Source organism: Hyperolius riggenbachi, chromosome 3 (assembly GCF_040937935.1).
Source record: "Hyperolius riggenbachi isolate aHypRig1 chromosome 3, aHypRig1.pri, whole genome shotgun sequence".
Taxonomy (NCBI): Eukaryota; Metazoa; Chordata; class Amphibia; order Anura; family Hyperoliidae; genus Hyperolius; species Hyperolius riggenbachi.
Window position 1 is genome coordinate 510637131 of NC_090648.1, and position 27989 is coordinate 510665119.

A 27989-nucleotide genomic window follows, 5' to 3' on the forward strand; every position below is an offset into this window, starting at 1 on the left:
TTCCAAAATCTTAATCTCAGTCACCCAGTGACCAACTGTGCAAAGTTTGAGAACCCTGCCATTAACGGTGTTAGAATGGCTGCAGTTTATATTTTCCCAATAAAAGTTTTTTTTTGGCTCCGCCCACTTTTTGTAACCTTGACACACAGTCACTCAATGACCAAGTTTGTGAGCTTTCAGGTTCCTGGCATAAAAAATATGTGAATGGAAGCAGTTTATTCACCAAGGAAATCTGATTGGCTGTATGTGGCCCCGCCCCTTTAGTGAATTTGGACCCCAGTCACCCAATGACTGACTGTAGCAGGTTTGAAGCCTCTGCCATTAAAAGTGTAAGAATAGCAGCAGTTTAAATATTCCCCTTGAAAATCAAGAGGTGAATTTTGATTGGCTGTTGTAGGCTCCACCCATTTTCTTGAATCTTAATCGCATTCACCCAGTGACCAAGTGTGGCAAGTTTGAGAACCCTGCGATTAACAGTCTAAGAATGGCTGTAGTTTACATTTTCCCATTTAAATGAATGGCTGAAATTTGATTGGCAGTTTTATGCTCCGCCCACTTTTCCTGGATTTGTAACCTCGGTCACCAAGTGACCAACTGTGCCATGTGTGGGGACTCTGGCTTGATTACTGTGAGAATGGCAGCCTTTTCCATTTTTTCCATTGACTTGAATGGGTGAAATCTGATTTGCTGTTTGTAGCTCCGCCCAGGTGTGCAGGGGGGCTGCGAGACCCCCAGAACATATCATCCCAGGTAGTAAGGGATCTGTGTACCAAGTTTCGTTCAAATCGGTCAAGCCGTTTTCGCGTGATCGCGGCACACACGCACACGCACACACACACACACACACACACGCACACACACACACACACACACACACACACACACGATTTTATATATACAGATATTTTTTCACTTCAGTGTCTCTTTAAATAGCTCTATAAACTGTAACAAGGAAATTATTTTTCTATAAAGGTTATTATTATGCTGTTGCTTATCTTTTAGAGCAGAGAGGAAGTTCTGAGTTCAGGTCTGCTTTAATGTAAGCCTAGATATGTGCTTAATTATGCTTTGGATCAGCTGCTTGCACAAGGCACATATATGGTAAGACTAAACTGCACACGGCTTATGTAAGGCTGAAAATAGTCCTGGTGGCAGAGCAGGCGGGGATGTCAGCGCAGGAGTGTGTGGGTTGGGGAAGTCTCCCTGGGAAGGACAACAGACTTCAGGTGAGTATGAACAATGCATAATGCTGACACTTGCTGGGAGATGATCATTTACTGCCACGGTTGGAACAGATTGCAAAAAAAAAAAGAAATCATTCTTGCTACTGCCATAGGCATCATCTGATTGGGATGAAGTTCAATTCTTGGTTACAGTTTCTCTTTAAAAAACTTGCTTATAGACTTGTGCTGTAAAGTTCTTTCTGCTAAATTATTCTTTTATTTTTCTGAGAGCTGTATGGTAAATAGGGGGCCATCTTTTTAGCGGCGTCCCATAAGCCGCCCCCACTCTCTGCGCGGTGAAGGACGTGATTGGGGATACTCGAAGCACTTGCCAGAGGCTCTGACATTGAATCACTCAGCTGACACTTCCTTGGTGGGTTAAGATTGCTTTTTTGACATCCTGATTTGAGCTCCATTGTAAAGCTACCGCCATATCTGTGTCTTGTGTAATTGGCTACTAAGGCCTCCGGTAACACGCTGAACTTTTATTCAATTGTATTTATTTGTTATGTATTTTGTTCTTATTTTTCATATAAGCTTAATGCAGCTTCTGTGCTTCCACCGAACGTGGTTAAAAGCTATAAATCTCATAACAATGGATCTAGCCTCAGAACTAGTGTTTTGTTTTTAAGTGGTATGATCATTAAATAATCCCCTAAAACATTAAACAAACTAACAATGAATATAAAACACTATAAGACTGATCTGATGTCTTTTGAATGGCATATTGGCACCTAATTGAAGCTAACTGATATCATTGCAGACTATAGGACAAATTATCACATGTACTCTAGGTAGGTCTGATCAGAAATGCAGATTACTGATTCCGCTGAAATTCTGAATGTTGGTGTAACGATTGGTGTCAACACGCAGAGAGAGAATCTGATTATTGGTGATCTGCAGAATCACCAATAATCCAGGTATGTCTAACCTCTGGACACCTGAGATATGAGTGTTTGGCGTAACAGTAGCACTTTGAGTGAGAACCACCAGAAAAGCTGGAGGCTAGAAGAAGCAGGGAATTCACCCCAGACTGTGGGTGAATCCCTATAGGCTAAAGGCTCCCTAGGAGAGGGGCCTAGGCTTGGTTGCAGGATGCCCTGCTGCTACGATGAACAGACTTGCCCTAACTGGATGTGAGATGCTAGCTCTCTACACCCTAGAGGCGGGCTAAGGCAATACAAGTACACAGTGCTAGTCTTGGGTGTGAGGTCCGTAGTCACAACACCCTGGAACTAGTCTATCACATAACATAGAATTGACACAGTATCCTAGGCTTGGGTGTGAGGTCCGTAGTCACAACACCCTGGAACTAGTCTATAGCATAACATAGCATTGACACAGTACCCTAGGCTTGGGTGTGAGGTCCGTAGTCACAACACCCTGGAACTAGTCTATAGCATAACATAGCATTGACACAGTATCCTAGGCTTGGGTGTGAGGTCCGTAGTCACAACACCCTGGAACTAGTCTATAGCATAACATAGCAAGAATAATCTAGCTCAGTGTGAATTCCCAGGTCCTCCTGGTTCTAACACACTGTAGGATCTGACTGAGGTCGGTGTGCTGACACATAAAGCATTCGCAACGGCAGACAACGTGAGACTGAGGGACGAGTGGTTATATAGTGCAGCGCTGATCAGCGCCGCCCAGTCCCTTCCAGCCAATCCGCATTCATCCTCGGATCAGCTGACCAAGGGAGTCAGCTGATCCCTCTCTGCTTCCCATAAAGCTTCTGTCTTTCCGCGCGCGTGCGTGTATTCCTCAGCCTATGTGCACAGGAAGGCTGTACCACATCAGACACATGTCGCCGCGCGTAAACCGCCGGACTGGACACGGAAGTAGCCGCCACGCCGTCAGAGCACGCGGCGGCTATTCCGCAATCCTTCACAGTTGGCAATACTGATTCTGATGATTTCTGTTTTCTGATTTCAAGTAGTGTTTTTTTTTTTGTCATTTTTTGCATTCTCTGATTGGCTAAATACTCTGCATTCTCTAAGAGGCGATAAAGGGCGTTAGAGTCAAACTTTATGAACAAGATGAAAAAGAAAAAAGGATTAGGAAGGAATTAAAGAGAACCCGAGGTATGTTTAAAAAATGTTATCTGCATACAGAGGCTGGATCTGCCTATACAGCCCAGCCTCTGTTGCTATCCCAAACCACACTAAGGTCCCCCTGCACTCTGCAATCCCTCATAAATCACAGCCATGCTGTGAGGCTGTGTTTACATCTGTAGTGTCAGTCTCAGCTGCTCCCCCACCTCCTGCATAGCTCCGGTCCCTGCCCCCATCCCTTCCCTCCAATCAGCAGGGAGGGAAGGGATGCAGGCGGGGACTGGAGTTCTGCAGGAGGCGGGGAGAGCAGCAGACTGACACTATAGAGATAAACACAGCCAGCTCTGACAAGCTGTTTGTCAGCAGCGTGGCTGCGATTTATGAGGGATTGCAGAGTGCAGGGGGACCTTAGGGGGGTTTGGGATAGCAACAGAGGCTGGGCTGTATAGGCAGATCCCACCTCGGGTTCTCTTTAAATACCTTGGAAAAAATTTTTTTTAAGAGTTGTGGCACAGCAAAGATGTTGGTAGTAATGTATAACTTTATGGGGGGACGCATATTTAACAGTCAGCAGCCCCATCACCAAATAAAATGGGAACATGAATTGAAATCATTTGGTAAATAAATAACTTGGCCTACAATCTATTCCAATATATGGAAGTACCAATGCTTACATTTGCAGCTGCTTCAATTGAAAGCAGTAACTTGTTGTTATCTGACCCCAGCCTGCATGAAAAAATTTAAACCTGGATCTTTAGGCTTATGTTAAGTGGCGTAGCTATGGAGCTATGGGCCCCAGTGCAAGTTTTACATGGGCCCCCCCCCAAGCACCCTATACATAACAATTGATACAACGCATCAAAACCTGCCAAGGATTTCCACAGTGTCAGAGGTGCAAGAAAGGGATGGAGAGCAGCTTGTTAATGATTACTACTATTCAAAGCATCTATAGAAGTGATTATTACCAGCACATGGCCAATAGAGAGCTAATACTGCAGTTGAGGTAGGGCCCTTCGGGGGCCCCTCTGGCCCAAGGACCCCAATACGGTCACTACCTCTGCTCCCTCTATTGCTACGCCACTGCTTATGTTGAAGATGTGGGGAGGAGGAGAGTACAGAACTACATATGTGGAGGCAATGCCCAGTAATAAAGAGGTTTTGGGATGAAATTGCTTCTTTTGGAAAGAAATATGTCAATAGCAATTTTATATTGACACCATTAGCGGCAATCTTTGGTGTTAAGTTAGAAGGGAGTGTGGATGGTCTGATGTCGGGAGTTGGACAATGGTAGGGGCCTGATTGCCAGGAGTTGGAAGGAAAATGAGTCACCCACTATACAGGATTGGTGGAGAGAAATGAGCCACTTTTTGGGGAGAGGTGGGGGAGCTGAATGAAGACACAAAAGCAAATCCAACTGTGACAACTGAAGAGGCAGCCGCGGCGAACAGCACCGCCACCACGGCTGCCTCCATTCCCGCACCCATCCCTCCGGCGTCTAGGACGCCAAGGTCGGGTCGTCACTTAGGTAATGGGGTCCCAGTCTCGAGCGGGCACGCGCACAGACAGGACCTTTATGCTGGAAGGAGGCTGGTCAGCTGACCGGCGGGTCAGCTGACCTCAGAGGAGACTCACGGCGCCCAGGATTGGCTGATTGCAGGGGGGCGTGCCAGTGAGGTCTCCTCTGCTTCTTAACCTTCCTGGCGGTAACCCCGAACGTAGGTAAGCCGCGCAGGAGGTTTTCTCAGGCCCTGCTGGGCCGATTTGAGTAATTTTTTTTTTTGCTGAACGCAGCTAGCACTTTGCTAGCTGCGTTAGCACTTCGACCACCGCCGCCCCGCGTCGCAACACAGCCCCCGCCCCCCTAGACCCCTGCGCTGCCTGGCCTATCAGCGCCAGGCAGCGGCAAGGGGTGGATCGGGACTCCCTTAGACGTTACGACGTCCATGACGTCGGTGACGTCATCCCGCCCCATCGCCATGGCGACGGGGGAAGCCCTCCAGGAAATCCCGTTCTTTGAACGGGATTTCCTGATCGCCTATCGCCGGAGGCCTAGGCTCGCTACATGATTTAAAAAAAAATAATCAAAAAAACGGCTGCGCTGCCCCCTGGCGGTTTTTAATAGACCGCCAGGAGGGTTAAGCCTCCGGGCCTCAGTCTGGCGCTGTCTGGTGTCGTGAATGCCTCGTGTGTTAGTGCTCAGACCTTAGATTAGACCTTAGATTAGATCCCAGGTGTTGAAACCAAGGACTTCACACCTAGTCTAGGGTATTGTTTATATTGTTATTGATTCCTGTGTATGACTCTGGCTAAACTCTGACTCTGATCTCGCTTACAGATTTTGTACCTCTGCCTATCTGCCTCAAGTTGCTGAACCTCTGCCCGATTTCCGTTTACTCTTCTGCCTTACGATTCTGCTCTGATACTGTCTTCTCTGTTGCCGACCCTTGCCTGTTTGACTATTCTGCTCACCAGTGGGCCCTTGCCACTGGTGAGGTGTTAGCTTAACCAGCTCCTCTGGTGAAGTTGCTCTACTAGGCTGCAGTATAGCCTTAATCGCCTGCTCCTCAGGTGATCAGCAATTGCAGTGTTATTTGTAACGCCTGCTCCTCAGGTGTCCTCTAGGCTGCAGTACAGCCTTGATCGCCTGCTCCTCAGGTGATCAGTAATTGCAGTATTGTTGTAATCGCCTATCACTGGGTTGCAGTACTGTCTGAATCACCCGCTCCTCGGGAGATTCTAACTCTTCAGTTTCAGTATCCCCAGCTTGCTGGGGATTGTACTGTATTATACGGGCAGTACGCCGATAGTATCTCACCAGTCTCTCTGGTGAGGTCTCGCTAAACTATTAAAGTTATTGTACTCCCTCACACGGTCAGTGAGCCGATAGTACCTCACCAGCCCCTCTGGTGAGGTCTTGTCAAATTATAAGTCACGGTTGCACCAAGCACTACATACTCAGCTCCTTGTGCTGCTATAGTGGTATTATTGGTGATTCTGCAGATCACACATAATCAGGTATAGCGTCTGCATTATTGGTGATTCTGCAGATCACCAAATAATCAGACATCTGAGCTGCGACACCCAACCGTTACACCAACCTTAAAGAATTGAAGAGCTTGAAGCTGATATGGGAAATTTTGGGAGAAGAGGATTTGCATTCCATTAGCAGGAAGGATAGAGAAGAGGGTAGGAGGTAGTGATGATCAGCTAATTACGTTTATGCAAATTTTCACATACATTTTCGCAATTTCACCTATACATAACTACGATTTGTACATTTAATTGATTTCATATAGTCATTCGTAATTTTGTGTAAAATTTTGCGTAATTTTTGTGTAATTTCATGCCGACTTTGGCAGTAAATAGCTAAGCCATACATGCTATTGACACCAACATTGCTACACATGTTAAAGAGAAGTGAAAAAAAAGAATTTTCCAAAAAGACCTTGTAGTTTTTGAGAAAATCAATTTTAAAAATGCTAAGAAAAAATGGATTTTAAACTAAGAAAAAAATGACAATTTAAAAACCATTTCTCTTTGCATTTTAAAATGTCTCAAAAACTACAAGGTCACCTTAACATATGTAGCAATTTTGGTAGCAATAGCAAGTATGGGGGCTTTGCTATTAACCACTAAAGTCGGCACAAAATTAGGCGAAATTTAGCAAAAATTATGTGAAAAATTATGAAAAATCATGAAAGATTACTATTAAATAACGAAATTAATTACCATTTTCCCTGACATTTCACATTACTATTATGATGCGTAATTGCAAAGTTTGATGCAAAATGTTGCATATGCAAAATATTGGCCCACCACTATTGGCCCTACCACTGGTAGGAGGCACCATGGAAAAGGGAGGTTAGGAGAGAAGTAGATGTGGGGACTGGTTAGAGGAGAGGATGCGTGTGTGAGTAGAATTGGGGTATAGATTGAAGATATATATTTATATGTTTGAGGGATTAGTGATTGATAGGTCTATACTTGTATAAGGGAAAGGCGGGGACGGGAGAGGCTGAGGGGGGCGGTATAATAAGGGAGGAGTAAAGCAATATATATGAGAAACAAAATCTGCCACACATACTTGTGGGGGGGATGCCTGGCGCCAGTCTGAACTGTATTATTCAGACTATAAGATACACTGACTTTTTCTCCTCACTTTTGGGGGAGAAAAAAAGCATCTTATATTTAAAAAAGACAGACATTAGTGAGCAAATAAAGGAGGTAACATTCTCTGCTTCCTTCCTGGATACAGCAGAAACGTTTCAGCCTGGTTAAAACATACAGCTCAATCTGATACTTCTGGTCTGCAAAGTGTAAAGCTGGGTTTTAACCCTTGAAAACCAGTCAGATGGTTTTAGCTGTTAATTTTATGAGGTGTTAAATGCTTTAGACTACAGATGAAATGTGATGACAATATCCCTTAAGTTGAAAAGCCACCAAAAATACAATAGTTCATAACAAATTTGTAAAGTAAAAAGGAATTTGCCCATGTATGCTTTTTTATTTTTCAATTGAACATTTGTTTGCAAAATAAATAATTTAAACAAACAAAAAAAAATCATAAAAATGTTGGTGTGTTCTAGAAAATGACTGCAAATAGAGAGGTTGACAATGTCCACAGAAGTTAAAAGGAAGGTTCAGGGATGGTGGTTAAAAAATAAAAATCAATTTCCACTTACCTGGGGCTTCCTCCAGCTCGTGGCAGGCAGGAGGTGCCCTCGCCGCTGCTCCGCAGGCTCCCGGTGGCCGACCCGACCTGGCCAGGCCGGCTGCCAGGTCGGGCTCTTCTGCGCTTCAAGGCCCGGCACTTCTGCGTCCCACGCCGGTGCGCTGACGTCATCGGACGTCCTCCGGGCTGTACTGCGCAGGCGCAGAACTACTGCGCCGGCGCGCTGACGTCATCGGACGTCCTCCGGGCTGTACTGTACAGCCCGGAGGACGTCCGATGACGTCAGCGCGCCGGCGTGGGACGCAGAAGTGCCAGGCCTTGGAGCGCAGAAAAGCCCGACCTGGCAGCCGGCCTGGCCAGGTCGGGTCGGCCACCGGAGACCACCGGGAGCCTGCGGAGCAGCGGCGAGGGCACCTCCTGCCTGCCACGGGCTGGAGGAAGCCCCAGGTAAGTGAAAATTGATTTTTATTTTTTAACCACCCTCCCTGAACCTTCCCTTTAAAAGTTTTTATTGCTGCAATCAATCAAAGTTCCAACGTTTTGAAGTATCAAAGTACCTCTTTATTAAAAAAGACAGTGCAGGGAATATCTAAAAACAACAATATATCAGATGATGAAGAAGAAGTCAGAAATGAGAAGTTGGGCCACACGTGATAGATCATGTGGCCAACAAGGACTGCCGCTGGGTAATGCAGAAATAGAAAACAATCTTTGCTACTGTCGTGGCATGCAAGCATGCGCCAACATACCACTGTGCCCGTATGGTACAATGTGGGTGTGTGCAAAACATACGTCAATCCTTTATCTCCTCAATTGCTTATTGCCACCTACTTTTAATACACTTTGTATATTTACATGCCATGTTTTATCGGAAAATTACTATTAAAACTTAAAGAGAACCCAAGGTGGGCAGATGGGAAACAAAGGCATGTTCTCTGCTTCATGACATGCCGCTGTGTCTCCACACCGCCGTTCTCTGTCCCCCCACCGCCGCGCTATAGCCCCCGAGATTAGCGACAATATTCGTCGCTATCTTGGAGGTAAACACACGGGAGAGGGAGTCCCTGTTGCAAATGTCCACTAGGGACATTCCTGCAGGGTTTCCAGAGCTGCCATTGGTCAGCTTTCTCTCCCTGGCCACGCCTCCTGCCGCTCCCCCGCCTCTCTGCACTCTGCAAGAGACACACAGCGTCCTTGCAGCGTCCTGACCTTAGGCCACGAAAGTGAAAGTGGGCCATTGCTGCCCACAGGAGTGCCAGGGAGAGGCGGTTTTTGTGGCTACCTGATTCGCTCAGCCTCCCCGGATCAGGTAGCCTATTTTTTATTTTTTTTTAGCCCACCTCTCTTTAACCACTTAAACCCGAAGGGTTGTTTATTTTTTGCATCTGAGCAACTTTTACCTCCCATTCATTTGCCAATAACTTTATCACTACTTATCACAATGAATTGATCTATATCTTGTTTTTTCCACCACCAATTAGGCTTTCTTTGAGTAATACATTTTAAGACTTATTTTATTCTAAATCCATTTTAACAGGTATATTAAGAAAGTAATGGGAAAAAAAAATTATTTCTCAGTTTTTGGCCATTATAGTTTGAAATTAATATATGCTACCGTAATTAAAATCCATGTATTTTATTTGCCCATATGTCCCGGTTATTACACCATTTAAATTATGTCCCTATCACAATGTATGGCACCGATATTTTATTTGGAAATAAAAGTGCATTTTTTTTAATTTGCGTCCATCACTATTTACGAGCCCATAATTTAAAAAATATATATTAATATACTCCTTTGACATGCATAGTTAAAAAGTTCAGAACCTTAGGTAACTATTTATGTTGGTTTTTTTTATTGTAATTTGTTTTTTTTATCAAAAATTTTATTTGGGTAATTTTTGATGTGGGAGGTAAACAGCTAATTTTAAATGTAAAATAGTGTATTTGTTTAATAAAAAATAGATGTGAGTGTAGTTTTACTATTTGGCCACAAGATGCCCACATTCAAACAATCCTGAAAGCGCGATCGTACGCTTCCAGGAAGTATTAGGAGGACGGGAAACTTTTTGTAAGAGAAAAAAGGGGATCCGCACGTTGTCCTAAAGAAGTCCTTTATTATGGACGTATCCAAAAATCAGCAAACACAGTCACACATCTCCAGCTGACATGTTTCAGACCGGATGGTCCTTAATCATAGCTGAAGTAAGAATGACACAGAAAGAACTTATATACCCTCCTCCTGTGGGGGAGGCGGCCCTGAAACCAGGGGTAGCCTTCTAATCCACATAAAGAGGGGATATTAACAATAATAAACATATTAAAAATGATGATAAAAGCAACCCATGTATGGTAATAGTGCAATTAATAAATAAAATGAGGGAGAAAGAGAGAAACGGGCTCAGCTGCAAGATTAGGTAATTAAGGCCAAATCCCAACGGGAATTTAAACCATTGGGGAGTCTCGTACCCAACCTATAAATCCATAAAGCCTCACGGCTTTTTAGTTGTTTAATTATGTCTCCACCCCTAACATTTTGAGATATCCTTTCTAGGCCATGGTAAGAGAAAGAGGACATGTCGCCATGATGGACTTGGCGAAAATGTTTCGCCACATTCGAAACATTGGTACTCAGCCACCCCGGACCACAGTAATGTTCCCCTATTCTGGCACGCAAAGGTCTGGTGGTGCACCCAACATATTGGATGGCACACTCCCCACAATTAACCAGATATATAACATATCGAGTGCCACAATTGATAAACTGTTTAATAGGGAACCTATGGCCGTTTGCAGTGGAAATAGCTTCCTGAGTTCGGGTATGAACGTTACAATAGCGGCATGTCCTCACTCCACACCTATAAGAGCCTGTCGAGCTAAGCCAGGTACGATTTACGGCCCCAGAATTGAATAAACTTGGGGATAAGGACTGGGCCAAAGTGGGAGCACGCCTGCTCGCAAAACGTACCCCCTGCTGTATAACATTACGTAAATCTTCGTCCCCCTCCAGAATCGGGAGGTATTTTTTAAGAATTGAGACGATCTTGTTATACTCCACACTGTAAGTTGTCACAAAGGTGGGTCTGGGGGACTTAACTACATCCTGATCTGTGTTGTTCAAAAGTTGGTTCCTATCCCTAGAAAGCGCCCGGGCCTTACCCCTCTTAATCATCGATTCAGGGTAGCCCCTTTCCCACAGTCTAGCTTCAACTTTCCCAAATTCCTCCTCGAGCCAAGCTGCCTCCGAACAGTTGCGGCGGGCTCTAATGAACTCCCCGACAGGGACCCAGCGAATAGTATGTGTCGGATGACAGCTAGTGGCTCGAAGGGTAGTGCTGCCACTGCTGGGTTTCCGGTAGGTCTTAGAAAGTATCCTCCCCCTGATTGGGTCACCAACCAGGGTAACATCCAAATAGTCAATGGAATCTTTATGCCAGCTAAATGTGAACTGCAAATTAAGGGTATTAGAATTGAGATAGTTCAAAAGCAAAGGGATACTTTCAGATGCCCCTTTCCAAATGACCAAGAGGTCGTCGATGTACCTCCCATACCACGCAACATCACCCAGTAGGCGGCTCCCACCCCCAAAGATGTGGCACTCCTCCCACCAACCCATGTAAAGGTTAGCTAGGGACGGAGAAATTTGGCCCCCATGGAGGCGCCACATCTCTGGAGGTAGAAACCGCCATCGAACATGAAATAATTGCGGGTCAGGAGGTACTCGACGGTCATGCAAATAAAGGTCTGGAGGTCCTCGGGATAAGCGGAGTATCTGGTAAGGTGATACTTGATGGCAGTAATGGCAAGGTGGTGGGGTATACATGAGTAGAGGGCCTTGACATCAATAGTGATCCAAAAATAATGTTCCTTCCAGGTAAGACCCCCCAGGCTCGAGAGAAGATGCTTAGTGTCTCTAATAAAACCCGGAAGACGTCTCACCAGGGGCTGAAGGAAAGAGTCAACCCATTCACTTAGGCGCTCCCCCAGAGACCCAATGCCGGCCACAATGGGCCTGCCTTCCGGGGGAACGCCCGGCTTGTGGATTTTGGGGAGATGGTGAAAAACCGGGGTCAGTGGATGAGTAACACCCAGATAATCCACCATCTTCTGATCTAAAACTCCTAGACTAAGACCAAAGGATAACAAATCCATAAGTTCCTTCTGGAACAAAGTCTTGGGGTCCCCTCTAAGCCTCTTGTACACGGCGGGATCATTTAGCTGTCTTAATGCCTCAGCTCTATAGCTGTCGCTGTCAAGAACGACAACCGCCCCCCCCTTATCCGCACTACGAATGACAATATTAACGTTATTTTTAAGGTCACGGAGGGCCTGCCGCTCCCGATGCGACAGATTAGAGCCGCTAAAATTTCGACTGCTTTCTAACTCAACAAGATCCCTCTCCACCAGCTCCTGAAAGGTCTCAACATGGTGGGTCCTACTCATTAATGGGTAGAAGTCTGGGTTACGGGTCCGGACCGGCTTGACATCATCAAGGGAGACTATACCAGTACTTTCAGACGCCAGATGATCCAAAGCCCACCTAGCATCTGTTTCCTTAAAGTCTCCAATATCAGCAACGCCAGTCCTTATCCCATGTTCACCCATTCTCTCCGTATTGGAATCAGAAAAATGCTTCCGCAATAATAAACTCCGCACGAACCTATTCACATCCACAATAGTATTAAACACATCCATGTGATTGGTCGGTGCAAAAGAAAGACCTCTGCCTAAAATCCGTGTTTCCACTTCTGAAAGCTCGTACTGGGAAAGATTGACAACACTACACACCCCACCCTCCACCCGTCTAGATCTACCATTTCTGTGTTTCAATCCCGCCCGTCTGGTCTTCCTTCTCCTCTCCTCCTGTCTTTCTTGCGACCCTTCCTCTGTCTCCTGTAATACGTGGCCTGGCCTTGGGCGTTTTTTGAGGAACCAAAAATAGCCGCAGCCTGCGTGGAGCGGCTGTCACCAGAACGATCAGAGGCATCCGAAAATTCAGAAACCTCTGGTGAACTGAAGTTCACTCGTCTTGGCTGCTGTCTGTGGGGCCTACGTAGGATTGGTCTTGGTGATTTAGGAGATCTTGCCATAGATTCCCACCGGCCCCACTCATACACAACGTTAGATCTATAATCCTCCACATCTCTCAGATATTTTGATCTCTTAGTTTCCGTGATAATAGATTCTAATTTGACAATATTTTCCTGCATTCTTTTGTTAAGAGCATCAAACTGGTCAAAATCTCTAAATCTCGAAATGTTTGATTTTAAATCTGTGATTTTCAATTTGAGATCAATGAGCTTATTTTCCTCGTAGGAAATTATTAACCTCATCAAAGCCAAAGAGCAATCAGTTAAAATAACATTCCACTCCACTGTAAATTGTTCAGAATACACTGTAGTCGGTACTTTTTTGATGCGAAGGCCCCTAGGCACAATTTTCTCAGCGACATATTGTTTTAGGGTGGTTAAATCCCACCACACTTTAGTTTCCTTTTCAACAAGAGACTCCAATTGCGAAAAGGAAGTTCTCAAACCTATCTCAGGCTCTACCTCCCCCACATATGGTTTCCTAGAGAAAACTGCAGCAAATTTCTGGCATCTATTAGAGTCATAAGCCAGATCACCCAGGCCTATCAAATGTCCATCCCCCCGAGCAACCCCATCATCCGGTGGCCGGACAGTTTCAGTGGTAGCCTGAGAGGTGTGGGCAAGGCGAGTGGCCACTTGTATGTGAGCACTAATCTCCTCACTTGTGGGCCATTGCCAGGTAGAATCTTGCTGAAAGGTCCCTTTCTCTATAGACACAGTCTGGCCATAAACGGCCTGAGAAACAGGAAGTGGAACTGGTAAGTCAAATAACTGTGAATTCTGTTCCAAGATGTTACCAGGCACGTTGGCAACATATGTGTTAGATACATCAGTATGAACAGATGTGGGGGGGCAATCAGTAACATTAGAAGATGCAGATGTAGGCGAGCAGGCAGTTATATGAGAGGAAGCATCCATTACCTGCTGGGCGCCCGCTGATTCATGTTTCCAGTCCTTAAGCAGGCCCTCCATCAGCCGCTTGCAGTGTGGACGAGACTGTAGGCACACATCCTCCGCAACACGTACTCCTTCCTGCTCTCCCATCGATTGCTTGGGTCTGGCCGCGAATGATGACATCATCAAGGTCACGTCCCGCGGCCTTGCTCCAGGACCAAGCGAATGGCGTCTGCCCGGCTCTGTGGGACCTTGAATGCGGAAACCCGCCCGTTCCAGGGCATGAACATGCGGAGCGACATCGGCATCTGCCAGGAGCTGAAGACGCACACCATCGCCAGCACCACTCACTCCAGCCGCCAACGGAGGACCTCGATCAGCCCCACCGGCACCCACAAAGGTAGGAATCGGCTCATGGGAACTTATCTTGGCTGTAGTCACAATGTCCTGAGGCACAGTGGTGGATGGCAGACATGCAGATGGTAGATTCAGGCCGTCACCTATGTGTTTGTTTTTAGTCAGCATATTTTTATTGTCCATAATTGCTGATGAGGATTTTGATGTTTTAAGGTAAAGTTCCAACTTTGATTTGGGGGCATGGTTGGTACCCTCTTGCGCACCGGAATTGCTCCTTAGAGCCCGCTGCTCCCTCTGTGCCATAAAACCAAGAAGATGCGTGAAGTGAAACCGTCTGTATAGCAGATATGATTGGACTCTTCTGGGAGCTGGTGTATATAAGCCAAAATACTGTAAGAGAACACTCGGAAAACACCGCTCGCTCAGGCCGGACAGTGCAAAATCAGCAAACACAGTCACACATCTCCAGCTGACATGTTTCAGACCGGATGGTCCTTAATCATAGCTGAAGTAAGAATGACACAGAAAGAACTTATATACCCTCCTCCTGTGGGGGAGGCGGCCCTGAAACCAGGGGTAGCCTTCTAATCCACATAAAGAGGGGATATTAACAATAATAAACATATTAAAAATGATGATAAAAGCAACCCATGTATGGTAATAGTGCAATTAATAAATAAAATGAGGGAGAAAGAGAGAAACGGGCTCAGCTGCAAGATTAGGTAATTAAGGCCAAATCCCAACGGGAATTTAAACCATTGGGGAGTCTCGTACCCAACCTATAAATCCATAAAGCCTCACGGCTTTTTAGTTGTTTAATTATGTCTCCACCCCTAACATTTTGAGATATCCTTTCTAGGCCATGGTAAGAGAAAGAGGACATGTCGCCATGATGGACTTGGCGAAAATGTTTCGCCACATTCGAAACATTGGTACTCAGCCACCCCGGACCACAGTAATGTTCCCCTATTCTGGCACGCAAAGGTCTGGTGGTGCACCCAACATATTGGATGGCACACTCCCCACAATTAACCAGATATATAACATATCGAGTGCCACAATTGATAAACTGTTTAATAGGGAACCTATGGCCGTTTGCAGTGGAAATAGCTTCCTGAGTTCGGGTATGAACGTTACAATAGCGGCATGTCCTCACTCCACACCTATAAGAGCCTGTCGAGCTAAGCCAGGTACGATTTACGGCCCCAGAATTGAATAAACTTGGGGATAAGGACTGGGCCAAAGTGGGAGCACGCCTGCTCGCAAAACGTACCCCCTGCTGTATAACATTACGTAAATCTTCGTCCCCCTCCAGAATCGGGAGGTATTTTTTAAGAATTGAGACGATCTTGTTATACTCCACACTGTAAGTTGTCACAAAGGTGGGTCTGGGGGACTTAACTACATCCTGATCTGTGTTGTTCAAAAGTTGGTTCCTATCCCTAGAAAGCGCCCGGGCCTTACCCCTCTTAATCATCGATTCAGGGTAGCCCCTTTCCCACAGTCTAGCTTCAACTTTCCCAAATTCCTCCTCGAGCCAAGCTGCCTCCGAACAGTTGCGGCGGGCTCTAATGAACTCCCCGACAGGGACCCCGCGAATAGTATGTGTCGGATGACAGCTAGTGGCTCGAAGGGTAGTGTTGCCACTGCTGGGTTTCCGGTAGGTCTTAGAAAGTATCCTCCCCCTGATTGGGTCACCAACCAGGGTAACATCCAAATAGTCAATGGAATCTTTTCTCTTACTACAGTTTCAAGGATGTGGCCATCCCGGCTCCAGCACTGTCCGGCCTGAGCGAGCGGTGTTTTCCGAGTGTTCTCTTACAAACGTTTTGTAACACAGAAAAACTGCAGCCTCTGATAAGAGGCTGTCGGCTTTTCTGCGAGGGGTTTTGATCAATGAATGGGATCTATAATCCTATTCATTGATCGCTGGGCTAATGGCCGGCGGCTGGAGCATGTGTCGGAGCACGCACGGCCTGCGGGAGTGCGCGCAGCCCAACTGAACGAGAATGTTTGTCCAGTTGGGCTTTAAGAGACACTGAAGCGAAAAAAAAATTATGATATAATGATTTGTAGGTGCAGTACAGCTAAGAAATAAAACATTAAGATCAGAGACAAAAGTCTGATTGTTTCCAGTACAGGAAGAGTTAAGAAACTCCAGTTGTTATCTCTATGCAAAAAAGCCATTAAGCTCTACGACTTTCAAAGTCATGGAGAGGGCTGTCTTCTGAAGTTTACTATCTCAACTGTCTGTGAAGAATTTTCTTTTTCTCTGCCAGAGGACTGGTCAATAGTTCACAAGACTGCTCTGTACAATCATTTAGAATGCTGAGTAGTGTGTAAACTGAAGATATTAAAGAATGATGCAATGTTATAAAACACACTATATAACTGAAAATAAAAATATGAGAATATTTTCTTTGCTACTAATCTTCTAGTAATTATCTGTACTACACAACCAATTCATTATACCATTTGTTTCTGCTTCAGTGTCTCTTTAAAGAGAATCTGTATTGTTAAAATCGCACAAAAGTAAACATACCAGTGCGTTAGGGGACATCTCCTATTACCCTCTGTCACAATTTCGCTGCTCCCCGCCGCATTAAAAGTGGTTAAAAACAGTTTTAAAAAGTTTGTTTATAAACAAACAAAATGGCCACCAAAACAGGAAGTAGGTTGATGTACAGTATGTCCACACAAAGAAAATACATCCATACACAAGCAGGCTGTATACAGCCTTCCTTTTGAATCTCAAGAAATCATTTGTGTGTTTCTTTCCCCCTGCATCTCTCATGCACTGAAGTTTCAGGCTGCTCTTTTCTTCCTGCAAACAGCTTTGCCCTTGTCTGAATTTCCTCAGTATGTGAAAGCCCAGCCAGCTCAGAGGACGATTTATCCAGCTTGTAAAAGATAAGAGAGCAGAGAGAAGCTGCACTAATCTAAATATCACACAGGCAGTGTGCAGAGAGGGGCCTGAAAGGGGGAGTTCATAGCAGAACCACAACACTGAAGAACTTGGCAGCCTTCCAGACACAGCCTGTCCAGACACAGGCGGACAAGTCTGACAGGGGAAAGATACATTGATTTATTACAGAGACTGTGATAGCAGAAAGTGTTGCAGTAAGCCAGAACACATTAGAATAGCTTTTGGAACTTGTAGGATGATAAAAAACAGGATGCAATTTTTGTTACGGAGTCTCTTTAAGTGGTTAAAGGAAACCTGAGACCAATGAGGCCTCAAGATTTATACTTACCTGGGGCTGCCTCCAGCCCCCTTGAGGCCAATCGGTCCCTTGCTGTCTCCCCGGACTGCTCCTGATGTTTCGTTCTGGTGTATAGGAATTCTGGAAATTAGAGACGATCAGGTAGATCTCAAAACAAGCAGAAATAAGGTTTGCTGTGAATACCTGAAATGTATAAAGCTGCACACAATCTTCTGTTGTCCTCCTCTAGAATCACCTCCTCACCTTCACGCTTACAAGATTTTGCACGCGCTTCACCCCTTCTCTGGAATCCCCTCCCACAACACTTCCGTCACTCGCCAACCTTTGTTACTTTTAAATGCTCTCTAAAAACTCATTTGTTCCGACAAGCATATGCCCTTTGTCCTAAGACCAAATTGCACTCCTACAAGGTATCCTAAAACACACTGCCTTTATATATTTTATCGTATACTACCCCTCCTCTTGTTTCCCCCCATTCCCTTTAGATTGTAAGCTCGCAAGGGCAGGGCTCTCTCCCCCTTTTGTGTCTTGGAAATCATTATACATTTTATTCATCATGTTATTTTTATCACTGTCGTTACCTCTTCTGTATTTTGTATTTTGTATGCTGTATCATTTTTTGTATTTTGGCACTTATTATGTATCTTGTATATTAGTGTACACCATTGTCTGTATTATTGTGTACCCATGTTTGTTTCTTACTTTGTACAGCGCCACGGAATATGTTGGCGCTTTATAAATCAATAATAATAATAATAATAAGCTGAACTGAAGGGGTCGCTTCATTGCCAGTGGGAGCGGGGTTTCCCTTTAACACAGCACTGGGAACAATGACACATCCAGTTCATCACCTATGTGATTAATAACAACCGATTATCTATTCCAGTCCTTGGAAAATGTCCTCGCACTTCATTGTGCCGTGTTTACGTGAGTTCTCCCCCGGCTGGGTTTAGGAGCACAAAAACATCCTCTGACAATAAGATAATACAGGAGATATTTACAATGATGCAGTGCGCACCGTAATGTATTCGAACCTAAACATAGCTGCAGTGGGGGCGATGGTTCTGTTAACAGTTACAGAGAGGAAACTCTTGGTTTAAACACACTGTTTTCACAATTACTGGTTCTGCTAACGCTCCCATCGAAAAGGAGTAATATGTTTAGGGAACAAAAGCCTTTTTTTTTATCTTGAGGATTCAATGAAAATTCGCTATTCTTGCAGCCGGTTCTGTACGCTCAGGAAATCGCAGCTGAGATCATCAGTATTTGTCTATAGAAACATGACTGAATAAAGGAAGGATTCACTGAGTTGGTTAATGTATCCAGGTGTGAGATGGTCTATTCATTAGATGCAAACACAGATGTATGCAAAACAGTGACGCTGTGAATGAACAAAAGCTGCTAAATAGAATGGCTGCAAGGAAACAAATATATACTTCTGGGCTAAGTTGATGGAGTTGAAATGGACCTGGACTCAATTAAAAAAAATAATAATTTGCAACAAGTTGAGCTTCTTAGCAAATAGAGGAAACCATAAGAGAGACCACGGCCATTTCTGTTACGCATTCCCCCAATGATGGCTATCGGAGCCCAGAACAGGACCGGAATGCTCAAAACCCTCATCTGCCTACACCTCATGTCACAACTGTGCACGCAAGTTTTGCGCCATGGTTCAGCTTACTGACTATTTGTAGAGCAAAGAAGACACTCTCTAGCTATGCAGGCTCTGGACTGTGAGGCAGATTATTCCTGCTTATATTATATACAAGGTAATAGAATGTATCTTTATTTTTACAATAACATTTATATAGCGCTTTTTTCCCATAGGACTCAAAGCGCTTAGGCTCTCTCAGATTCAGTAATTGGTAGTAGGATGAAGTTTAACACAACAACAATTATATTTCTGCAAATGCCAAACTTAACGGGGGGTTTTCAGTCTGGATTTAAACACGTCCAGAGATGGAGCTGTCCTGCTCTGCTGAGGTAAGGAGTTCCATAACGTAGGAGCAGCATGACAGAAGGCTCTGGGACCAAAAGATTTTAGGCGGACTCTGGGTATGACTAGATTATTGGAGTCTGTGGATCTGAGAATGCGGGGATTGCTACGCAGCTGCAACATATCTTTCCTGTATCCAGGGCCCAGATTATGTAGTGATTTAAATGTCAGTAGGCCGTTCTTGAATAGGATCCTCCACTTTATAGGTAGCCAGTGAAGAGAGTGCAGGGCCAGTGTTATGTGGCAGTGACGGGGTTGTTTGTTTAACAGTCTGGCAGCAGTATTCTGTATCAGCAGTCGGGAGGTAATGAAGGCATGAACTAAAGTTGGCAGATCTTCTGAGGGGATGAGGTGCTTGCTTTTTGCAATGTTCTTCAGGTAAAATGAATGTTCTTCTGGTAAACTTTTGATTGCTAAAGGTAAAAATTATTCAATCCACGGAAGCCACCGGTAACCCATGAATCATAACACAAGTGTATTGATTTTAGCAGAGTTAATTAACTTGAAGAAATTTGGGTGATGAACCTCAGGAACCAGGAGAGGAATAAAGAAACACCAGAAACGCCAGATAGTGTAGTACTTCCAGGCAATTAAATAATGTGTGAAACAAATGCTACTTTTACCCATGGATTGGGTATCTTCCTCAGGATAGTTTGGGTCGCACTCCCAGTCTGTGCGAGATGCTGTCTAAGACAGTGTACTGGTGTACTATAGACCTGACGAAGTGGGCAGGTCCCACGAAACGTGTCGTCTTTTCCTGTATCCAATAAAATTATTATCCTTGAACCTCCTACATGAGATAAGACTGTTTCATTACCCATGTTTACCCATTGCATGCATACTACATTGAGGCACCGCCTCCTATTTTGTGTAAATGTGGAAGATAAGTTATTTTATCTTGCAGGAATGCAATGAGTTATAATGCTCATATTTCATAGCTTCACGTGCGTATACAGTATGTGCGTAGATTTAGATTTTTTTTCTATACACACAGTGGCGTAGCTATTGAGCTGTGGGCCCCGATGCAAGTTTTACAATGGGGCCCCCAAGCACTCTATACATATCAATTGATACGGCGCACCAAAACCTGCCAATGGCAACTACAGTGTCAGAGGTGCCAGAAGGGGATGGGGAGCAGTTTGTTAAGGATTACCACTATTCAAAGTATCTATAGAAGTGATTATTATGAGCACAGGACCAATAGAGAGCTAATACTGTAGTTGAGGGAGGGCCCTTTGGGGCCCCTCTGGCCCAAGGGCCCCGATGCGGTCGCAACCTCTGCAACCCCTATTGGTACGCCCCTGTATACACATTACATAATGCTGATACGACCAAGTCAGGGAAAAATGTATACATATGTTTAAAAAGTTGATTGTCCATGCTGAACTCCGGCTGGTCACCAGTGCCACCCAGTCCAAGGGAGTTGTCACCTGCTCCTACATGAGTACATAGCAAGGAAATGAGCAGCGCTACTTAAAAACAGACTAGTGCCTACCTGCAAAAGAGTGCAAGCCCCACTTGTGGGGTCGAATACACACCGAGCATACACATGACCCGTCTACCACTAGAGGAGGATGTTGGTTTCCATTAACAGCTTGCATGCAACCTATTAAGTACTCGTCCCTCCCACTGGGAAGAAGTCAATCCTACATGGCCTGAGGGTATGAGAACATTTGCCCGAGGCTTGGAAAGGGCCTTTCTGATATAACATCCTAACTGAGAGGATCTGCCAAGGGCAGGAGGACGTTTCACCATCAGACTCTGGTTTTGTATTTCCAATAGGATTTTGATTTTCAATCAGGCTTTTATTTCTAACAGGACTTTAATATGCAGATCCATTGTAATTCAAAAAGATTGAACAGACAAACGCAAGTATTTTCTTATATTTTACACCTTTTATTTTACCGTGCACTATTTTGTTTTATTTGTTAAATATTTATGCCATTTTTATATATTTCATGCACTATTTTTACTTCTTAAAGAGGAACTGTTGCGAAAATCTTAAAATTTAAAACACAGACAAATAAGAAGTACATTTCTCCCAGAGTAAAATGAGCCATACATTACTTATCTCCTGTGTTGCTGTCACATACAGTAGGTAGTAGAAATCTGACATTACCAACAGGTTTTGGACTAGTCCATCTCTTCATGGGGGATTCTCAGCATGGCCTTTATTCTTTATAAAGGCACTCCCTGAAAAAGATTTATATAAAGATTCTGGCCAGCTTGCAGCACACTTTTTTGGCAGTTGGACAGAGCAACTGCCATTCACTAAGTGCTTTTAAAAATAAAGAAAACCCTGAGAACCCCCCATGAGAAGATGGGCTAGTCCAAAGTCGGTAATGTCAGATTTCTATTACTTGCTTTAAGTGAGAGCAACATAGGAGAAAAGTAATTTATGGCTTATTTTACACAGGAAGAAATGGACTTCTTATTTTTAAGCATTTTTTAAATTTTACGATTTTCGTGACCGAGGTCCATTAAGTAAATTATGATATAATTTAAAAGGCTATTATACTGCTCTGAACATATACAGAAGCGAAACACATCTCTGAGGATGTTACCGTATCTTCTGCCATATAAGACAATCCGGAATATAAGACGCACTCAGGTTTAAGGGCAAAAACCAGGGGGAAAAAATATACATACTGAACCTGGTCCGTCCATGTTCTAGGAGCGTCTTGTACATGTTCTCCCCCAAATGGTGTCCTTGTGTATCCCCATGTGTCCTCATGTGTGCTCCTGTGTCCCCCATGTCTCCTTGTAACGATTGCGGGATAATTTCCGTGGTCAGCGCACAAGATGCGCGCTGACACAGCGGAAATCCTCCACAAGCGTATAATTAAGGTAGGACCCAGGTTAGGTGCTATGCACCTGTAGAGGGCAATTCCCACCGACAGATGGTGCTGTGGAGTGCAGACGAGCACAGCCTCTGCACGGCCACAGATGCCAGATGGGCATTGTACAGACAAAGGCAAGTAGGGCACGATAGCCCTCTAAAAGAGAGAGCACAGAGACAGACTAAATGTGTGTTTCCCAATCTAGTCGCTACCCGGCGACGGTGAACACACATCCGCAGAAACAAAGCGGGAACGCAATCGCAGGAGAGAGGCGATCGCCAGAAGTGAGACAAGACCGAATCAAGACAGAGCACGAGGTGAGCAAAGGCACAGCAAACAGCACTAAGAAGATAAGGAAAATAACAAACGCTAGCTAAACGCAAACACCGCACTCATTCGCAACAGCGAACGCGTTTACGGTGTGGTCTCTGCACGATAAGCGCAACAGAGACAAGCACACCACCCTAACTAACCAATGACACACAAACACGAAATAGAGAACGCGAACACTTGCTTAACGGTTACCTCACCGAGCCTACAGCAAGCATTCGTATCAGACAAGACAGACAGACGAACGGAAAACAGGAATAGGACAGGTAAGGAAAAAAAAAATTGGCCCTAGACTACAGTGCTTACACTACATAATATAGACATATGGCAATGGTAGGGATTAGATTGTGAGCTCCTTTGAGGGACAGATAGTGACAAGATATATATATATACACTGTACAGCGCTGCGTAATATGTCAGCGCTATATAAATACTAAATAATAATAATAATAATAAGATCCACCCCTCTTCCGCCAGAGGGAGTGTGATCCGGGTTCAGGGACAGGACAGGAAAGATCCACTGCTCTTTCCGCCAGTGTGAGTGTGAACCAAGTACAGAATAGGTTTAGCAGGAACCACAGCAAGACAGACAGATGAGGTAGCCAGTAGCAACTGCTGCTCCAGCTTACCCTCCAAGAATACAGATCAGAAGGATCCACAGCCGCTACCGCTAGAGGCTAGTGCGATCCAAACAAGACAGACAGATGAGGTAGCCAGTAGCAACCGCTGCTCCAGCTTACCCTCCAAGAATACAGATCAGAAGGATCCACAGCCGCTACCACTAGAGGCTAGTGCGATCCAAACAGATGAACAGAAGGGGCTACCAGTAGCAACCGCTGCTCTGGTTAGCACCCCCAGACAGACAGAACAATTTCCTGTCGACCGCCGCTGGCGACAGGACAATCGCAGCAGAGAGACAACACAGGCAAAACAGATAAACTTTAACAAACAAACAGGGCTGACACTCTAGGAGAGTTCTTCAGTAACAAACCATGAAGGATGACCAGCAAAGAATTCTGGGAAAACCTGGCTTTTATACTGCTAGCCTTCAAAGGAGGCAGCTAGGCGATTTGCATAGCAAATGTATGCAAATCCCTCAGCGGCAGAGCATGTCTGAAACTTGCAAAGAAAAGACAGGTCTCTCTTCCAGAGACCTGCAGCCCACGGACTAGAGGAATGGTCAAACAGCTGTCTGCCTGTGCAGCCAGCTGAGCGTATCATTACACTCCTTCTGTATGCCCCATGTGTCCTCCTGTGTCACCCATGTATCCATATGAACCCCTATCTCCCCCATGTGTCCCCTTCTGTCCCTCCTCCTCTCCCCTGCGTGCCTTCTCTCCCTTCCCCTTGTGACTCCTGCACGCCCACCCCCATGCCCAACCCTGCAGTGTATACAGTGTTTAGCGGAAATTCACCTAATAAATGCTTCCGTGGCGATGTCAGACCTCTATGCTCTCCCTCCGCTAGCCTCCTCTCTCTTCCCCCTAGTCTCTCCTGGCCCCCTTGTGCTGTAATGTATAGCGGCAGCTTACCGTCCATGCGCCCGCAATGAATACAGACATCCGTCTCCAATGTACTTCCTGCTCTCGTGGGCGCGCCGGCTTGTACAGATGACACGATCAGTACAAGCCGGACACTAGAGGGAAAAGTGAAGCGACACAGATGTCTGTATTCATGCCGATGCCGACAATGGAAAATATTGTTTTGAAAATTAGAATATTATAGTTTTTGAATTTTATTTTTGTTTTGAGAAATAAGAATGTTATTGTTTTTAAAGTTTTAATCATTTTGAAAATAAGAAAGTTACAGATATTAAAAAATGTTGTCTTTTGAATTAAACAAATTTTTATTTTTTTATTTTTAAATTATCATTTTCAAATGTAATTAGAAATTTACAGATATTGAATTTTTTTTTGTCTTTTGTATTTAAAGAGAACCAGTGCCAATAAAATAACATATTTATACATACCTGGGGCTTCCTCCAGCCCCATCAGCCCGGATCGCTCCCACGCCGCCTTTCTCCGCTGCCTCTGTCCACCGGGTCCCATCATTTCGGCCAGTTGATGCAAGCGCAGTGCGCTCCCTCTGTACTGTGCAGGCATATGCGTACAGAGCCGGCGGGAGTCCCTGCGCATGCGTACAAATGGCCGCATCCGGCGGAAGTGACGGGACCCGGTACGGGCGATAGAGGCAGCGGAGAACGGCAGCATGGAAGTGATCCTGGCTTATGGGCCTGGAGGAAGCCCTGGGTATGTATGACATCTTTCTTTCATTTTTAAAACGCGTTCATCTCTTGTTCCCACTGGCGTAACAATAGGCCCTGCAGCCCCTGCTCCCGCTCGTGGCCATTTTGTGGGGGCTGGAGGGGTGGCAGCATGAGGGGAAAGCCTTGGCCACAGTCGGCGGTGAGAGGGGAAGTTCCCCCCCTCTCCCTCACCTCGGGGCTCTCCCCTCTGCGTTCCCCTCCAGCTAGTTACAGTGTAGGCAGCGGGCAGCGGACGGCAGGCAGATACATACCTTCTTCCGTGCGTTCCACCGCATACTCCTTGGTCTAGCGGCTGACGTCACTTCCGGAAGTGACGCCAGCCGCTAGAGCGAGGAGTATGCGGTGGAACGCATGGAAGAAGGTATGCCGTTGCCCGCTGCCTGCTGCCCACACTGTAACTAGCTGGAGGGGAGCGCAGAGGGGAGAGCCCCGAGGTGAGGGAGAGGGGGGAACTTTCCCTCTCCCAGCCGACTGTGGCCAAGGCTTTCCCCTCATGCTGCCACCCCTCCAGCCCTCACAAAATGGCCACGAGCGGGCCCCAGGGAGGGGGGTGGGGTGGGGCCCGCTCTGAAATTCTGCAGGGGGGCCCGGTGGGGCCTAGTTACGCCCCTGCTTGTTCCCTTTAAGAATTTTAACGTTTTTGATGCATGCAGTTTTGGGGTTAGGCGTCAGGAAAGGGGGGTTTAGGTTTAGACGTCATATAATAGAATGCAGTAAATTATACAGGATGTCCACTTTTATGGTAATTATCCTGTTTCTGATCCTGATCCTGTAAGTATCCTGTTTCAGGATCAGTAACATTTCCTATATCTATATATTGTTGTATATTGGTGTGTAGCCCCACCCTCCAAGTGATGTCACAGCCTAGATCAATTAGCTATGTAGAACTACACCCCCCCCCCCCCCCCCGAGCATTCTGGGAGACCAGGTTTATTTGGTACTGGCTTCAACATTCCACACAGATCACCAGGCAGGGCTAAAGATGTTACTACCTGTGATAAATTTTAGAATGCAAATCAAGGTGAGGAAAGAATTTATAATGAGCATACACTGACTAAATAATTTGTAAATAAAAAAGTGAACCATTTTATTTATTGCCTTATTTTCACTACAGTTCCTCTTTTTAAGGGGATTCTGTGGAGTCCTTCAATAAACATAAACAGACACTTACCTGGCGCTTCTATCAGCCCTCTGTAGCTGTTATGTCCCACTCCGACCTCCTCCGATCACTTCTTCCCTGCCGCCAGTCCTGGTCTAATTCTGCGTGTCACGCGTCTGCGTGGCCGCGTCTGCTGGCTCCCGCTCTCGTACAAGAAAGCCTCGTACTGCACCTGCGCAGTAAGCTTCAGGAGACGCGAGCGGGAGAGCGCATTATTCGTCTTGTTAGATGAACAATTTGCCCGGTACCGGCGGCGGGGAACGGATGATCGTAGGAGGACGGCACGGGACATGACAGCTACAGGGGGCTGATAGAAGACCCAGGTAAGTGTCTGTTTATGTTTATTGAAGGACTCCACAGAACCCCTTTAAGAATATTACAGAAGTTTTGGCTACCTGACTCTTCTTCTTTTTGTGTTCTCCAGGGAATAGTGACGCCAGTGTGTGCTTCCTCACCGAGCTGTGATGATTGTACATATGGTTGTAAGCCGAGTATGGTACAAGGCATAGATCAACTACATGTAGAGTACCAAACGTCTATCATCTTCTGCTGGTTACCAAACTTCAGCGAATCTCTGAGGAGAACCAGATTTCTGTGAAATTCAATGAAGAGGACGAAGATAAGACCTTCACGCTTTGTGTATTATTGATCTCTCCCACATTCCTGCATCCTTTATACGCCTATTATTGTAAGCAGCCTGAAACGACTTTATCAACTTCACTTTATTTTTTACTTCAATGCAGTGGCGAACACAGGGACACCCGGTGCTGGGTATTAAATGACACGCCCCTCCCCCACAAAAAAAGAAAGGACTGAGCGTGGCACGTTAAGTGTGCCACAACGAGGAATGAGTATAACCTAGAAGGTAACTGCTCTGGTTAGGCGTAGGTGTGTGTGTTATCGTAAGAGAACAGATCCGCCAGGTAATAAAAATGTTAAAATTTGCTGGGACGCAGTGGTGGACTTACCTCCGGAAAGCAGACTCAAAATACTGTCTGAATTAAACAAATACATTTGTTATCGGTACCCCAAAAGATGCAACACGTTTCGCAGGCACAGCCCGCTTCATCAGGCAATAAGATAGGGGACAAGCTGTAGACAAAGACAAAAGACGTTGCTGTAGCGAGCGACATAAAATTAACTAAGTATGTAGTATCATGCAAACTGTATGCAACATTTTCACAATATAAACACTGGATATAAGGTTGCACAATTGAAACAAGGTAGACAGACCCTAGCGTCATAAAATCCACAAAAAAGTCATTGCATCTTGTAGCTGAAGGAAAAAGGGTAGTGTTAAGTGTAGGTAGGTAGGGTAGGTAGGGAGGTTAGTGGCAGGTGTAGGTATAGGGGAAGATATTACTAGGAAATTAGGTGTAGGTAAGGGGTGTTAGTGTTTGGTATGAGTGAGGTTAGTGTTAGGTATATACTGAGATGGTGATAGTGTGTGTGTGTGTGTGTGTGTGTGTGTGTGTGTGTGTGTGTGTGTGTGTGTGTGTGTGTGTGTATGTGAGGTGTGTTAGGCATAGGTGATTGGGGTTAGTGTTAGGTGTATGTATGGTGGGGGTTAAAACCTAAGTGGTCACCATGCTGCATACATTTGAAAAAGTTGCGAGCTAATTTAGGCATGACGTTTAATACCGATATTACTAGCAATATCGGTAAATAACAAATTAAGCGACATGTTAAATAACAAAATCGATAACAATCAACTGTAAATAATGATTTAATTGTGGTATCACATTATCGATAAATTTACCGATAATGTTGAACTTAACTATAATCTAACCTCTCCCTACTCTCACACAGAATCCTCCCCTGGTGGTGCCTAACCCTAAGACCCCCTTGGTGGTGCCTAACCCTAAGACCCCCTTGGTGGTGCCT

At 45.2% G+C, this 27989-nt stretch overlaps 1 long non-coding RNA gene across 1 annotated transcript; it reads left to right on the forward strand.

Moving 5' to 3' along the window:
• The first annotated feature begins 1154 nt into the window (after positions 1–1154).
• Positions 1155–26811, forward strand: LOC137561786 (uncharacterized). The gene is made up of 2 exons (XR_011030113.1): positions 1155–1226; positions 26530–26811. It is a non-coding gene; the product is annotated as an uncharacterized lncRNA (long non-coding RNA).
• The last annotated feature ends 1178 nt before the right edge of the window (positions 26812–27989 follow it).